The 16,547-nt window shown below is 35.8% G+C and overlaps 1 long non-coding RNA gene across 2 annotated transcripts; it reads right to left on the bottom strand.

Moving 5' to 3' along the window:
- Positions 1 to 1,077: 1,077 nt before the first annotated feature.
- LOC120313370 lies at positions 1,078 to 6,154 on the bottom strand. Of its 2 annotated transcripts, XR_005558138.1 has the most exons (4): positions 5,879 to 6,154; positions 3,646 to 3,846; positions 2,814 to 2,996; positions 1,078 to 1,485 (listed from the first exon to the last, which is right to left on the bottom strand). It is a non-coding gene; the product is annotated as an uncharacterized LOC120313370 (long non-coding RNA). The 2 variants fall into 2 exon arrangements; XR_005558137.1 differs by lacking the exon at positions 1,078 to 1,485 and having other exon boundaries at positions 2,721 to 2,996.
- Positions 6,155 to 16,547: the final 10,393 nt, after the last annotated feature.

Here is a 16,547-nt window from a genome sequence, read left to right as displayed (position 1 = left end):
GTATAAAAACATATAATATAAAAACAGATGAGAATCTGTATACATTAAATTAGATGCTGGTAAAGTTCACTTACTAAAACCTTCTTCTTCATCTAACTGAATCTGTAGAGTTGGAGGTGGAAAAAAAATGATATTGGTTATACTATTCTGTAATGCAGCTTTTGTAAAGTCATCTTTCTGATGAGAGTGGAATAAAAACATTCACTACAGACAGGGCTTTTCAACCTTTTCACCCAATGTATCACTTTTAGGATATGGCAACATCCGAGTACCACCAGTCGCCTAGCAAGGTGTCAGAAACTTGATGACCCCCCCCCAAAAAAAGGAAAAAAATGATAAAGCACAGGTAGTCCTCGACTTACAAGAGTTCACTTAGTAACTGTTCAAAGTTACAATGGTACTGAAAAAAGTACCCCCCCAGCCACAGCCGAGCAAGACACCTGCCTGTCTGCCTGGCGACATCCAAGGTTTTCATTGTTGTGGATTGGCAGCGGGGGTGAGGTAGGGATATGTTTGGTTTTTATTTCCCCCGTGTGCTAGGTGGTTGCAGCAGGTTTTGGTCACTTCACATGACCCTGGGACCGTAACTGTGACCATTATAACAGCCCCAAAGAAGCACTGATCCTGACGCTTCCGCTGAGCCTTGACAGCCCTGGAGCTCCAGCTATCTCTCGCTCAGGATTGTGTGGTGCTGTCACCAGTTCAGCTCATTCCCCTCCCCCACTACCACTTTTCTAGGATGGTCGCATACCACCTGCCAGGTGCCAATGTACCACACGTGGTACTCGTACCATTGGTTGAAAAGCCCTGCACTACAGATGTACTACATTTTTTTTACAAATAAAATTGTGCTTAGAACTCACCATTATTTTAAGTGACATATGCTTGAATATTTGGCAGAGTATTCACACATGCTTAATAGAAATAACAGCAAGTACCTTATAGCTAACTACATTATCTATAATTACAGAAGAGAAATACATATGTTGATGTAGGGCATTTAATAAAAGTTCCAGAGGATTCATTAACAAGAAAAAGCCATTATAACCATGTTGGCCTATTGAAAAAAAAAATCTAAAATCCAAAGCTGGTTATTTCTTTACGTAACCAAAATGACACAAAATAAAGATGATTTAATGCATTTGAAAGCAGTCCAGTGAATTCAGTTATAATTAAAACAAAGGGAAAGCAGTAAATAAAGATACAGATCGATGATACAAAGGATCAATGCATCTTGGACCTATTTATTGTAAGTTGTGGCTTCTGTGCTGTATATCTCGGATTGCCTTGAATTTATTATACAGGAGTGACTAAGCTTTTAAAGTTGAGCCTTTCTCCAATAGGCTTCTGCCTATATAATAAGCTATCAAAATCATGCTAATAAAATTAATAAGACCAGACTGCTACCTCTCATTCTTCTAGAGTGTTTGGAGGAGAAAGAGGAGAATGGGTGAAATGTCTCTTACCAAGTTGATTGATGAATATCTGTAAAATAAACAATCCATACACAATTATTTAAGAATAGACACTTTTGAACTTAGATTTAGTAAGAATGGTTGTAGCTACTGCTATTGTCCTTTATACAGTAACAGTGAAGTGGAGAAGATGTGTCAAAAGAAATAACACGATGGTAAAATGGAAAATGATTAAAGACGAAAACATCACGGAGCTGGCAACTTCCTTCTTTTTTGAAAACAGAAATAGCAAAAGAAGGAACAAGCATGCTGAAAAAGCAGACGTTGCTGAATGAAAATGAAAATGAAAACAATTAACAAATTTGGAATCATTTCTATATCCTACTATTACTCTATACTGAGGGGCACCTGACCTGGACTTTGTAATTTGTTAGTTAACATAGTTACTTTGTATTTTAAACATAGTTACTTTGTATTTTAATTTGGCTTACTTTTCTCTCTTTTAAAATGATGATAAGGTTTTATAAAACCATTAGATTGGAATGTAGGAAAACTTCTTATCCTGTGGCTGTATGGATTGATTGGATAGCTTCTAACATTCCTAAACTGAAAAGATAAGCTACAGAAGGTTGACTGGATAAGAAAAGGTTTCTTAGTGTCAACTGGCATCAACCTTTGTAGTTGATTTACTATGCAAAGGAGGGTTACTTTTTTCCTGTCCAATCAACTTTACTTTTGCATTTTCTTTGTTGTGTTAACTATAAAAAGGAATTAAGATACCGTATATACCGGCGTACAAGGCGACCCGGCGTATAAGACGACCCCCGTCTTTGTCGCCGAGCCGCATTCCTAGAACGTCATCTTATATGCTGGAAACTACCAGTATTTCCGGCGTATAAGACGACTTGGCGTATAAGACGACCCCCATCTTTGGCGCCGATTTTAGCGCTTGCGGAAGTTGCCTTGTACGCTGGCATATACGGTAGGTCTCGGGGTTCTCCCTTTTCATAGGGAGATCCCACTTTATCAGGATATTTTAATAAACTGCTTTTAAATGATCTTCTGGCTTGTTAGAGTCTCCTGCTTGAGCAAGGGGCTGGACTAGAAGACCTCCAAGGTCCCTTCCAGCTCTATTCTGATTGATTGATTGATTGATTGATTGACTATGCAGTTTTGTTCCCATTTTTTAAAAACTATCTTGCTGACCAGTTAAAATATTACTGCTTGGGAAAAGGAGATAAATGGCATATATTCTTTCATGAAAGCAAAGGAAGCCAGAATTTTAATTGTGCAACTAGAGGGGAGTAGGCAAGTTAAGGAATGGAAGATGAATTGGATGGAATGTATACTACTCTCCAATATTCAGAAATACATAGAAAAGATCTAAGTGATGTTTACCTGTAGAGACACAATTCAGAATGGGAAACCAGTCATTTTTGCTGCATGTGGCTGTTGGTAAATGGTGTTCAGGATAATATCCCATATCACAATTAAATGAAATCTTATCATCTTCTATGAAAGTATCCCGATGATTATAAGTCACATGACCATGTGGCAAGTGTTTAGGAGGAATGCACTGTTCTAAAAAGAAAATATATAATAATATTTATTTAAAAATTTAAAGATAAAATAAAAACTAACAAAGTAAAAAACAGAAAAGGAAATAAAAGAAAAAACAAAAATTTCAAGAAAAAGAAAAAACAAGAAGAAAAATAGAAAAGAAAGAAAAAAGATATAAAGAAATGGCTTTTTTATTCTTTGCAGCAGATAAATACAGTACAAATTATTTGATTGAAATTTTTGTGGAAATTGAAAAAATGCTCATGGTTTTGAGATTTTAAGATAATTATTCAAGGATAGCTTTTTGACTACTCTTATTTCTGAAAATTTATAAAATAAGTGCAATATAAAAGATTCTTTTTTTTCTTATTAATATAAGATAGTAAAAAATAGAAAACTAAAATATGTAACTCCTTGCAAAATTGTACTTAAAAGTGTGCTAAATTGAATCATAAATTAACACAGCAAAGATGTTTGAAGAATCCCTCAATTTGTTTTAAGAAGTTGCAGAACTTTTTTGCCTTTGAATTCTCTTCAGCCCTACAAATGTATTACAGTATGCTAGTAGTTTTTTTAAAATAGATTTATGCTAATTACGATTTTAAAATAAAGTTTATTTTTGAGGCTTTCCAAACTCATAAAAGTGAAACTGAAAAAATGATGCACTTACTATAACATTGTGGTTCTGGATCCCAGCCAAAATTAGTGCATTTGATTCTATCCCAATGCTTTTTATTTCTTGACAGGAAACCATGATTACATTTGAAACCAATTATTTGTCCCACTTTTTTGGGAAAAGAGACATCACTATAATATATGTTGGACCAGGATAATGCTCCATTCTCTATATGAGGAAAGTCACACTGTTTTCCTTTGAAGAAAGTATAGACAAATAATCAGTTCCAAAACATCAACCTATTCCACCCATTTTCATCATTGTTAGAAAGTTCTCTTGAATGACATTTCAAAATATTAGCTTAATATACTCATCATCAAAATGGATCACCCCACTTTATACTCCATAATGAAAACCTATTCTACTCATTTCAGGTGATCTTCTAAATACATTTAGGATTTCTATTTTAAGAACTGAAAACCATTATGGGTTTGAATCAGTCTTCATTTTCATAAATGGAAACATTCTTCAAGGACAATTCTATTCAGGAATACTACTAGCAAGTAATATTTATCTGTTTCCCTTACTTTCATCTGGAAGTCCTTTTTTGAAAGCCAGGGAACTGAACAAAAAATCCTCCATGAATGGAAAGAGCACTCAGGATCTGAATTCTTCACTCACCAATCTACCCATATTAAGGCTACCAAAACTGATTAATGGCAGTATATCTATCAGCCTTTATATGGGTAGATAGTGAGTGAGGGATTCAGATCCTGAGCTGAGGATATTTTAAAAATATTTTTACTAGGACAACATATATATTTTTTAATTTAAACAGTTGAAAGGTGCAATATTTTATCAAATTCAACCTGCAAAGTAATTTCAAAACTTCAGGAAATTTGTCACCAAATTAAAAAGCTGATTTGAATAACTGCAATAACAAAAGATATAATTTTTTTCTGTATAAGTGATCAAAATTAATCACCCTCCATATGTTATAGTTTGGAAATTCCATAAGGCTGCAGATTTCTCAATCTTATTCAGTGGTGGGATTCAAATATGTGAACAACTGATTCTCTATGTGGATGCCACTTCCAGAAGTCCATTCTGTGCCTGAGCAACAAAAAATTAGCTGCCGGTTCTGCCGAACTGGTGAGAACTGGCTGAATCCCACCACTGATCTTATTGCACATATTCTATCTGTCTGTCTGTCTGTCTGTCTGTCTGTCTGTCTGTCTGTCTGTCTATCTATCTATCTATCTATCTATCTATCTATCTATCTCTATGTATGTGTTTCTGTGTATGTATATATGTCTAGTTCAGAAGTCACATTTCCTATTCAAGAAGCTATTGCTTTTTATTTAGATTTGCGTCTTATGTCCATGTCAGTTTGAAACACCACTTTATAGGGACCACTAAAACCACTTTCCCAATATACACACTAAGATCATTTGTATTATAGAAGGCACTGGGGTGTTGCAGTGGGGTACTATAGAGTTAAGTTGGGCAAAAAAGAAACAGGATTAGGAGCAGCTATGTGGGAAGCCATCAGGAACATTGGAAATTGTGATGATGTGACCATGGCTGATTGCAACATGATACTTGAGAGCCAGACCCTAAACATTCAGATTGTGATCATGTGATCACAGGAATGCCATAACAGCTGCAACTTCACAGATCAGTCTTGTTTAGTGCTGTTGTAATATTGAACAGTCACTGAACCAGTGCTTGCAATTCAAGAACTACTTGAATTTATAAAGAAATTTAGTCACAAATATTTGAAATTTTCAGAAAATGCCCAATTACTTTCTTCTAAATAAAACTAAACTTGTCTTTTATTTCTGGAACTTTTCAGCACTTAGGAAAAGGAAGCAATGTAATGGGTGTTTTGTCTCTTTATGTGCCACTTTTTAATAGAGTTAGGGCTTAGGGTTAGGTGCTTTTTTGTAATTTTTTTCAGTATCGCTATTTTTTTTTATTTTGCATGATTCCTCTATGACAAAAGGTTGACTTTTAAACTAAGTGAACTTTGCTCAAACTGAGCACTTTTCAAGTGAGCATGTGAGAAAATATGGATCTGAAAAACAGGAAGCAATATGAAGTCAGACTAGAATTTTCATTTGTTGCCGAATGGGGTAGCTTGTTATTTCTGATTCTATCCATGATTAACTAAAAATGACAGTATTCCAGAGATATTAATATATACAACCAAATACATTATCAGTTGTTTAAGATTTGGCGCTGAATTTTTTAAAAAAATCTGCAAAGTATCATAAAAACTACTTACTGACACATTTCGGATATGGTGACCAACCGCTTTTTGTGCATTTAGATGAATTCTTATGAGTTTCAAGAATATATCCTGGCTTACATTTTGTGTAGATTATGTCTTCAATATTGTAACGACTCCAGAGAGGAGAAAAGTTACCATTTTCTACTTGTGGAGCAGCGCAGATGACTTGTAATGAAGAATAGAAATATTGTTATTGTTATTATGTTCCTCTGTTTTCTATCCACATCGTACAGTTGCTGGTATCCTATATGGCAGTGGTTCTTAACCTTTTTGAACAAATCGCCCCCTTGAGCCAATGAGGAAGTTGTCATCGCCCCCCTCCTCCAACATAACCTCTCAATCACAACATAGGAAATAATTCTTCAATTTATGCAAACACTTCTTTTTGTTTTCTTTAAAATTGTCACATATTGATGCAAATAGTTTATTTCCAGTCTTTTCCCCATATCTCAACTGTGTGAAAAATTTTGGTGCCACCCGGCACTTTATTCCCAAATTTTGTGATACATGTATTTCATTATTATCTTATTTATTCAAGACACTTAAATGTAATGACCACTGAAAACAAAATTCAATTGCAAGAAAGTGAAATGCCTGAAAAGAAAAACAGTAACATTTAATGATTGAATTACAAGTGAAATTTAAGACGCAAAAAGAAATATAAAAAGGGCATAAGAACAAACCGCAATGCAAGAACTAAGAATTTCAAGACGAAAACTCTGAAACTAAATTAAGATTTGAGGAAAGTAAATATAGTCACGCACACTGTAAAAAGAATTAAAAAGACACAAATAAAATATAAAATCAAACTGGAGTGCATGCTAAAAAAGTACAATAGTTAGAACAATTAACCAGAAGGCAGGTTAACTTCCAGAAGCAGTGAATGCTCCAACACTGGAAGTTTTTAAGAAGAGACTGGACAGCCATTTGTCTGAAATGGTGTAGGGTTCCTGCCTGAGCAGGGGGTTGGACTCGATGCTCTCCAAGGTCCCTTCCAACTTTATTATTATTATTATTATTATTATTATTATTATTATTATTATTATTATTATTATTATTATTATTATTATTATTATATGGATCATCGCACAGTCAGCCAGATGTTCAGACTGGATTTGGCATTTTGTCTACCTATCGAGTCCTTACCCAGGACCTGGGATAGGCAGGTGTGGATGTTTGATGGTATTACAGGTATCGTCGCAGGATGGAAGCAGTTCCTAGCAAGGCCGCCTTTTGCAATTGACTAATAGCGAATTTGTCAATTATTATTATTATCGATCATCGCACAGTCAGCCAGATGTTCAGACTGGATTTGGCATTTTGTCTACCTATCGAGTCCTTACCCAGGACCTGGGATAGGCAGATATGGATGTTTGATGGTATTACAGATATCGTCGCAGGATGGAAGCAGTTCCTAATAAGGCTGCCTTTTGCAATTGACTAATAGCGAATTTGTCAATGCCAATTGTGTTCAAGTGGTGCTCCAGTTGTTTTGGGATTGCACCTAAGGAGCCTATGACTATTGGTACTACCCTTGCTTGCTTTTGCCACAGTCTTTCTATTTCTATTTGTAGGTCTTTGTATTTTGTTATCTTCTCCAGTTCTTTCTCTTCTATTCTGCTATCTCCAGGCACTGCCACGTCCACTATCCAGACTTTTTTGTCTTTCTTATCGACAATTGTTAAGTCTGGGGTGTTATGTTGCAGGTGCTTGTCTGTTTGAATTCTGAAGTCCCAGAGCAGTTTAATTTTATCATTTTCTATGACTTTCTCTATTTTATGATCCCACCAGTTTTTGCTTACAGGCAAATGATATTTTTTGCAGATCTTCCAATGCACCATTGTTGCTACTTTGTCATGCCGCTGCTTGTAATCAGTTTGTGCAATCTTCTTGCAACAGCTTACCAAGTGGTCCACTGTTTCTTCAGCTTCTTTGCATAGGCGGCACTTACTGTCTGTTGCTGTCTTCTCAATTTTGACTTTGTATGCATTTGTCCTTAAGGCTTGGTCTTGTGCAGCCAGAATTAGTCCCTCGGTCTCTTTCTTCAATTTTCCTGCTCTTAGCCATTGCCAGGTTTTATTATTATCTGCTTTCCCAGCTATTTTTTTCATGTATTGGCCATGTAGTGCTTTGTCTTCCCATGCCTCTATTCTGTTCTTCATTTGGTCTTTCTTGTAGGCCAGTTTGGTCTCTCCAGTAGTTAGTAAGCCTTCCTGATATACTAATTTCAGTGCATCTTCATCATTGTTCTTCAGATATTCTTCCAAAGCCATTTTTTCTTCTTCAACCATCTGATGTACTTGTAGCATTCCACGCCCACCTATTTGCCTTGGTAGATAAAGTCTATCAATGTCACTGCGTGGATGAAGGGCATGATTCATTGTCATTATTTTTCTGGTCTGCCTATCCATTGCTTTTAGTTCTGCTTGAGTCCAGTCCACTATTCCAGCTGTGTACCTAATGACTGGGATTGCCCAGGTGTTGATTGCCTTTATGGTATTTCCTCCATTGAGTTTGGATTTTAAGATCTTCTTCACTCTCTTGATGTATTCACCTCTAATCTTTTTCTTGACTTCAGTGTGCTTGATGTTGTCAGCTTGAAGGATACCCAAGTATTTGTAGTATCTTCCTCATCCAGACTCTTAATGTTATTTTCGTGGGGCATCTTGATTCCTTCAGTTTTCACTATTTTTCCTTGTTTGATAGTAAGTGTGGCACATTTGTCCAAGCCAAACTCCATTACAATATCTTGGCTATATATACGGACAGTGTTGAGCAGCGATTCTATTTCAGATGATGTTTTTCCATACAGCTTCAGATCATCCATGTAAAGGAGGTGGGATAGTCTGGCAGATGTTTTTGATGTTTGATAGCCATGTCCTGAGTTATTCAGTATTGTTGACAGAGGAAACAGTGCAATAACAAATAGTAATGGTGATAATGAATCTCCTTGAAATATTCCTCTCTTGATATTAACCTCTCCCAGCTCTCACCATTGATCTGCAACTGTGTCTTCCATTGTGCCATCGATCTTTGCACAAATTTTCTGATGTTTCTACTGACTCCTGTTATTTCTAGGCACTTTATTATCCAATCATGTGGCAGAGAGTCAAATGCCTTTTTGTAGTCAATCCATGCCACATTCAGGTTGGTCTTCCTTCTCTTGCAGTTTTCCAAGATCATTTTGTCTATTAGGAGTTGATCTTTTGTTCCTCTGCTATTGGGGCAGTTTCCTTTCTGCTCAGGTGGAAAGAGGTTGTTTTCAACTAGATGCTGTTGCACTGCATCAGCTACTACACCAGTTAGTAATTTGAAAGTTGTTGGTAAGCAGGTAATTGGCCTGTAGTTACCTGGTGTTGCCCCTTTTGCTGGATTTTTCATTATTAGGTAGGTTTTCCCAGTTGTTAGCCACTTTTCAATTTCTCCTCCTTGTAGTATATTGTTGAACTGTTTGGCAATGAGTGGGTGTATAACAGTTAGATGTTTCAACCAAAACCCATGCAGTTCATCTTCACCTGGTGCTGACCAATTTTTGATTTTCTTTGCTCTTTTTTCTACCATTTTTGTTGTTATTACTAGTTCTTTCATTTCAACTTCTGTTTTATTTGCATCCACCTCTTTTAACCAAGCCGCATCCTTGTTGTATTTCTTTGGGTTATCCCATATCTGCTTCCAGAACTGCACTGTTTCTTTCTTGTCAGGTACTGACTGATTCCTTGCAGTTTCTCCATTGATGGATTGGTAGAAATTGTATTATTATTATTATTATTATTATTATTATTATTATTATTATTATTATTATTACTACAAAGAGACACACAAAATGTTTTACAGAGCACAACAAAAATTCGAAAACAAAGCTGAAAGCTCAAACTGTGACATCAACATTACAGCTAACGTCACAGGAGACAGCCACTCAGCATGCGATGTTTCGAAAGAAGCGCTCCCCCCTCCATCACTGCCTATTCTGGCCAATGGCGCGCCACTGTGTGGGTAGAGCCTGCTGCGCAACACACATGAAGATAAGCGATGCGTATTTACATATGTACGGCGTTCTGTACTGAAGCTAGCTGGAGGAACATTTGAAAACACAATTCAATCCACTAATAGCAAGTGATCTGATGTTTTTGTATGACAGATATACAGCGATTCACTGTATGAAAAAGTCTCAAAAGTGTCCCCAAAACTTCTTGTTCCATCACCCCCATATCGCCCCCTTTTCATTCCTTTGCCCCCGCGTTGCCCCTTTTTGTTCCACTGTTCCAATGAAATCGCCCCCTGGGGGGCAATATCGCCCAGGTTAAGAACCACTGTTATATGGTACCTATGCTCAGACAAAATAGTAAGGGCAATCTGTGGTTGAGTCATCTCATTAAAAAACAAAAACAAAATGCAATTACATGTAATTGGAAAACAACAACTAGAAAGGTTGTTTTTTTTTTCCTTGCTGCTTTCTTGGACCCTTTCCCTGTCTTCTTTTTGGACTAAGGTCACAAAATATATATTTTTCCCTCTCAGAGGATATATATACCAAATTGCATGAGTAATTTTGCTCAGAAAAACATTGTTGAAAGAAAATATTGCAGTTCCTCGTCCGACTTCTTTGCTGCTTCAAATTGTTATTACAGTTATGCAGTTATGTTGCTTATAGAGACATGTGCAAAATGATAAAGGTTTCTCAATATTAGCTAAAAGCAAGGATTTCAACAGGCTAAGTCAATTAACCTGAATGAGATTGTGGTTGTCCTTTTCAGCATGTTCAAATATCTTATGTATGTGTTTGATCAGAACTGATGCCAGGAAACTATATCTCTACTGAATGCCATTTTTAGTTCTCCTAAAACAAATATTCTCAAAATGTTTTATTGGCATCACACCATTTTAATACCTGGTGAAGAGGAATTCAACAATAGTGGTAGCAGTCTCCTGGAAGGGATAGCAGCAGCAGCAGCAGCAGCAATAGAAATCTCTGCACCATTAGAAGGACACAATATATGGCACACAAATTATTATGCAGGTTTTTTCCATTGATTATTAATGAATATCAATTATTCCAATTGGTAGCATGTACCACCTCCCCCACATTCACCAAGTTCTAAATTGGAATTGTAGCTACAGTTTAAAATGTATAATTCCCATAATTATAATTATAATAAAAAGTAATTTAATTGAATGGTGAACGTTTCTTCCAACTCAATCTATGCAATAGAAAATTAACCCTGGCATGACATATTTCTGGAAAGGGTAGATCCTAATTTTAGAGAGAGTTTTTCAAGACCAGATATTGTGTTCTTCCATTGTGTTTCTGAAAGGTAAATGTCCCAAAGTTCTCCTGGGTAAGATCAATTATCATGTAAACTCAGGAAAATCTAAACAAGAAACATTTTCACTACATTGTTCCTTATCTAAAAATTTATGTGGAAAATATATGATCCCTCTCCTTTTGAAAATCTGGGTAAATTGGATAACTTTTATACTGCTCCTTTTAGAGGCAAATCATTATATAACTCTCAATATAGTAAAACCTCCATAACTGCAGAGTATTCCAATTATTTATTGGAATAATCTTCAGCTTATTTTCCAGAGCATCAGGACAAGAAACAATGGATGGAAACTAATCAAGAAGAAAAGCAACCTGAAATTAAGGAGAAACATCCTAACGGTGAGAACAATTAATCAGTGGAACAACTTGCAGTCATAAGTTGTGGGTGCTCCATCACCTGGAGGTTTTTAAGAAGAGACTGGACAGCCACTTGTATAGGATCTCCTTTTTGAGCAGGGGGTTGGACCTCCAAGGTCCTTTCCAGCTCTATTCTGATTGATTGTTCTTGGATGCCATAAACATCTGTTATAACTTTGATGTGTTTGATTAATCTGGGTTTAGATTTGGATCTTTGATTATTAAAAAAACAATCTATAGATCAATACTATAAAATGAAATGAGAGAAGTATATAAAAAAACAAGATTGGGTGTGAAACAGTGACAATACGAGAAACAAACAGGTCAAGGCATGGGAAACAGGAAACATTTTTAAATAGGATATGAATAGCCATAGGTCATATGTAGGTTTATGGCGGTCCAAATATATAATCTAAATAGAAAGAAAGCAGCAGTCCAGGGAAATCAAAGAGGGAGGGACATTAATCTGCTAAGGTTAAAAAAAAGAAGCCAACTTAAATTAATTCACACTAACAGTACATTTACCAGAAGAATTACAGGAAGGTAAAGTTAAATTCCCATCAACACACTTTCTGATAGAAGGAGATACAATGAAATAGCCTTTCTTGCATGTAAATTCTATTGTATGTCCATTTCTTATCCATTCTGAATGTCTTTGCCCACCATTCAAAAGCAGATTTCGGTTATCCAGCTGTTGTTTTGTGAGAATACAGGGTGCTAAAAGAAAAGGAGAAAAAATATAGATTGTCTTTGGGTTGGAAACTGGTATTCCTTTGTTTTATTTATATTTCTTTACCTAATTATAACTTTGTGTATGCACTTAAAAATGATATTTTGGACACTGAATCCAAACATATGCTCTATCTGGAAATCCAAATGAAACTATTCCACTCCAACTTTTCCTTGAGGTCAAATGGAGGGAAGCCATCACCTCTTTCAATTATTGATTCTACTTCTGAATTGGTCCTTCATAGATTATTTTTATGATATTCAGTTGAGAACTGACTTACTATACAGCTGGTCCTTGGTTAACAGCCACTCATCAAAGACTAAGCTTACTATGGTGCTGAATGAGTAGTAGTTGTGACTGGTCTTCATATTTACAACCATCATAGCACTTTAGCATCATGTAATTATAATTTATGATCTTTCCTGCCACTTCCAACAAGCAAAGTCTGCAGGCTAGCTAATAGGCAATTTCAAGTCAAAGCCTGTGATGTCCTCAGTTCATGACCTGTGCAGTCCTTGCTTAATGGTGATGATCAGGCTGCTAGCACTAAACAGCACATTTTGGTATTTTTTACTTACAACTGTATTGTTTAACAACAGAGTTTCTGATCCCAATTAAGCAAGAACTGCCTATAATTTCTTTGCTTTTGCTCTATATAGCTGTCAGTTATAAACTAAAGTCTCTTCTAGTATATGCCCTTTCAAAGTCCATTATTAACAGAGTCAGAGAATGCTTTTATGATATAGTTCTTTTCAGTTGTTGTCCATAAGTAAAAGGTTGTCTCTGAAGAAATAAGATTTGGTTACCTTACACATACTTAGTAAAAATAAGACAGAGGTGATTCTAATGACTATTTCTGTATAGTTGAAGCTGAGTGCTAGAGAGGAAGGATTGCATAGGGGTGAAAAATGCCTCTTGCATCAAAGCCAATTCCTATATCCCACCTCTATTTCTTGAAAGACATTAAGTTTGCATTAATGTTCTTCTCAATTTGGTTAGATTGGGGCTCAAAATCAGAATTAAGTGAAATAAAGATTCTATATACCTTGCCCTAACTTCAATTTAAAACTACTTTTAAATTAAATTTAAAACAATTAACTCATCATGCTACTTCTAAATAAGAAGTAGTTTTACTAGGTCTTTTTATACCAAAGCTGTATTACTGGGTCAACCAAATCAATGAAACTTATTTTGGTGCATTAAGAATACAATGGTAGTAGAAGGCTGTACAGGAACTCCCCAGGTTAAGAGCGTTCAACTTAAGGATGATCCCTAGATATTATTACTCAAAATGGTAGATAGCTTTCTCCTTCCCCAAGCCACACAATGCTTTCAGGAACCACTGAATCTGTACATTTTTATTATACAGGCTGTTTTCAGCCATTTTCAGTGGTTCCTGAAAGCATTGTGTGGTTTTGGCATTTCACTGACTTGAGGAAGGATAATGCCATCTTCCCTTTTCAATAATACGCACTCTACAGTATTTGTAAGTATGAGTTCTGGCTTACATATAAAAATAAATTAAAAAGAGTTGGGAACAGAACTCATTCTTAATCCCAGGACGATTTATACTCCTGTGCTGAAACCTATGGGAATAAGCATCATCAAATGCAACAGAACTTTCTTTGAGTCAACCTCTATGGAATTGTCCTGGCTTCTCACGAGATGAGGAAGACGTTATCTTTTTAAAGGAAGGATTCTGTTTTCAAGAAATGCTTAACAATGGCATGGTATGAAAATACAAAACCTAGATTGTTCATTCATTCATTCATTTGTATAAGCACTGATAAAATTATATTTATTTGTATCTAAAAGTATATGTTGCTCCATGCCATAGATTCTGGGTAGATTACGATTATAATACAACCCAAAAATAAGCATCCGAACCCAATAAAAATAATTTAACAAAAACATTAAATCATAACATGAACAGAAATTGTAATATTTATAGGTATAGAACTCTGTGCTTATTTAGTAGACAATATTTTTTACTGTGCAAGAATGGCCAGCAGTGTCTCTGTTTTCATTCATTCATTATTTACTTATGCTAATTATCTGTTTTTCTTTCCTTTATGACTGGTAGGTTTCAGCTAACGTGGAAAATGATTTCCACAAAGTGGTCACATTATAAGAATTTGCACTATTCACAGTGATGTTTCTATGGAAAATAGAGTAATTGGTTCCAGCTCAGTGGAAATAGGCAATTAAAATTTTTAAACATAAATGTTACAGTTAATGAAATATTGTATAACCATAAAAAAATAAACCCTTATCCAAAGTGTACCTGCTGTCTCCTGTAATGGTCTTCTAGAAAAACAAGAAAGTCCAGTTGCCTTTTGAAAGGAAACACTTTTGGGACAATCATGACCTGGATGACAGAGAATCTTCATAGACATTTAGCAATGTACTTTGGAGTGAACACGAATAGTGTTCACTATCCTTTGAATAGTGTAGGACAGGATGTCAAACTGCCAGCCCACAGGCCGGTTGCATCATGCAGAGGCCATGCCCACCCCAGCTCCGGCAATGGGAAAAAACTCACAATATGTCATGACACATCATGTGACACGGCGAGTTTGACACCCGTAGTGTAGGACTCTGAAAGGATTTCCAGAAAAAAAAAATTGCAGACTACAGGATTTAGGTGATTCTGAGGGCACAGATAAACCTTGATGTGACCTCAATGACTCTCAGAAAGAGGGCTAATGACCACATGACTGCAAGGAATATAAATCCTTCCATTCCCCGCCATTCAGAACTGAAGAATGGCGGGGAATGGAAGGATTTGAGAAGCAAAACATCTTCTAGCAAAACAAGAAAGTCCAGTTGCCTTTTGAAAGACAGCATCTTTCTATCCTGCTGTAGTTCTTCAAAATGAAACTCTTATTTTTGAGTTTTCCTCAGACAGAGCCTTTCTTTTCTTTATTTTGTATACACGTATGCATGATGGTTAGCATCTAAAATTTAGTATCTCTCCATATGTACTAACTTCAACTGCCAATGTGCTAGCTTCAACTGTATGCATGCTATTCTTGCATTAACTGAATTTTGACTTGCATTAAGGGCAACCTGGTATCAATTTTGTCCTTCAAACTTCCACCAATACGACCTACCTGTATGTCCAACTCTCTCTCTTTCATTTTTGCTAAAAACTTCCCTACCTTCTTTTTAAGGAACTGCTCAATTATTCCTTTACTTACATTATCTTCTCTAGCTACACTGAAGCAATCATTTTGTCACATAGCCCACTTACCAAAACACTTTGGTGGAGGTATCCAACCTTCTTTTTTACATGCTATCCAGTCAGACCCTTCCAAATCATATCCAGGATGGCACTTATACTGTATTCTGTCATTTTCCAGATATTCTGTTTGTTTATTCATTTCAGTTCTTCCAAAATCAATCTCAGGTGGGCTACAAACTGAAATTATAGTTAGCAGCACGCAGACAATTGTATTTATTGTTTTTGCTTTCCTGGCAGCACAATAAATGCAGCATGATTTTCTTAAGTTAGACTCCAATTTTCCATATTATCCCTTCTCCTAAGAATCATTAATATTTCTGTGCTATTATTTTTCCCTAAGAATTGCCACCTTTTTAAAGCAATATTTAAATAATGATTGTTAGCCAGCTGCATCCCAGTGTTTTAAATAAATAAATATGTTTTGTTTTTGTTAAAAAATGCAATTATTACTGTAGCCATTAGCATGGGACTGTCAATATGCTATATAGTTATGGAGAATACATGTTTATATAGAGTAACACCAAATGTAAATGGCATGTCACATCATTCTAAGACAGGGGTGTCAAACTCAATTTCATTGAGGGCCGCATCAGCACAAAATTTGGCCACCACAAAATTGTACATTGGTTCCCGGCCGGCCTGGGCCAGGGTCAAGGCAGAGGGGGCTGTTCCCTCACTGTTTCCAGGATGGCTTCACAGGCCACATGAAACCACTTTGCGGGCCACATCCGGCCTCCAGGCCTTGTGTTTGACATGTCTGTTCTAAGAAGTATAACAACTTTATCTAACTGTGTACTAAACCACTGTTCTATAATCACTGGAAAATTAATAATGTAACTGTCAGAATTTTACAATTACTGTATAAATGAAAAAAATGCAAAACTGATTTTTTTTCTACAATTCTAATTCTTATAGGAATTTGTTCTACAATTCTGAAATAATTTGTAGAATACTTTATCATATATATTATTCTCACATGGTTTTGCCCAAATTAAAAATATTGAGAACT

This window comes from Crotalus tigris, unplaced genomic scaffold (assembly GCF_016545835.1).
Source record: "Crotalus tigris isolate CLP2741 ecotype Arizona unplaced genomic scaffold, ASM1654583v1 scf7180000018636.906410, whole genome shotgun sequence".
NCBI classification, from domain to species: Eukaryota; Metazoa; Chordata; class Lepidosauria; order Squamata; family Viperidae; genus Crotalus; species Crotalus tigris.
Note: the sequence above shows the minus strand (reverse complement) of the source record. Positions and strands in the feature narration are given on the sequence as shown.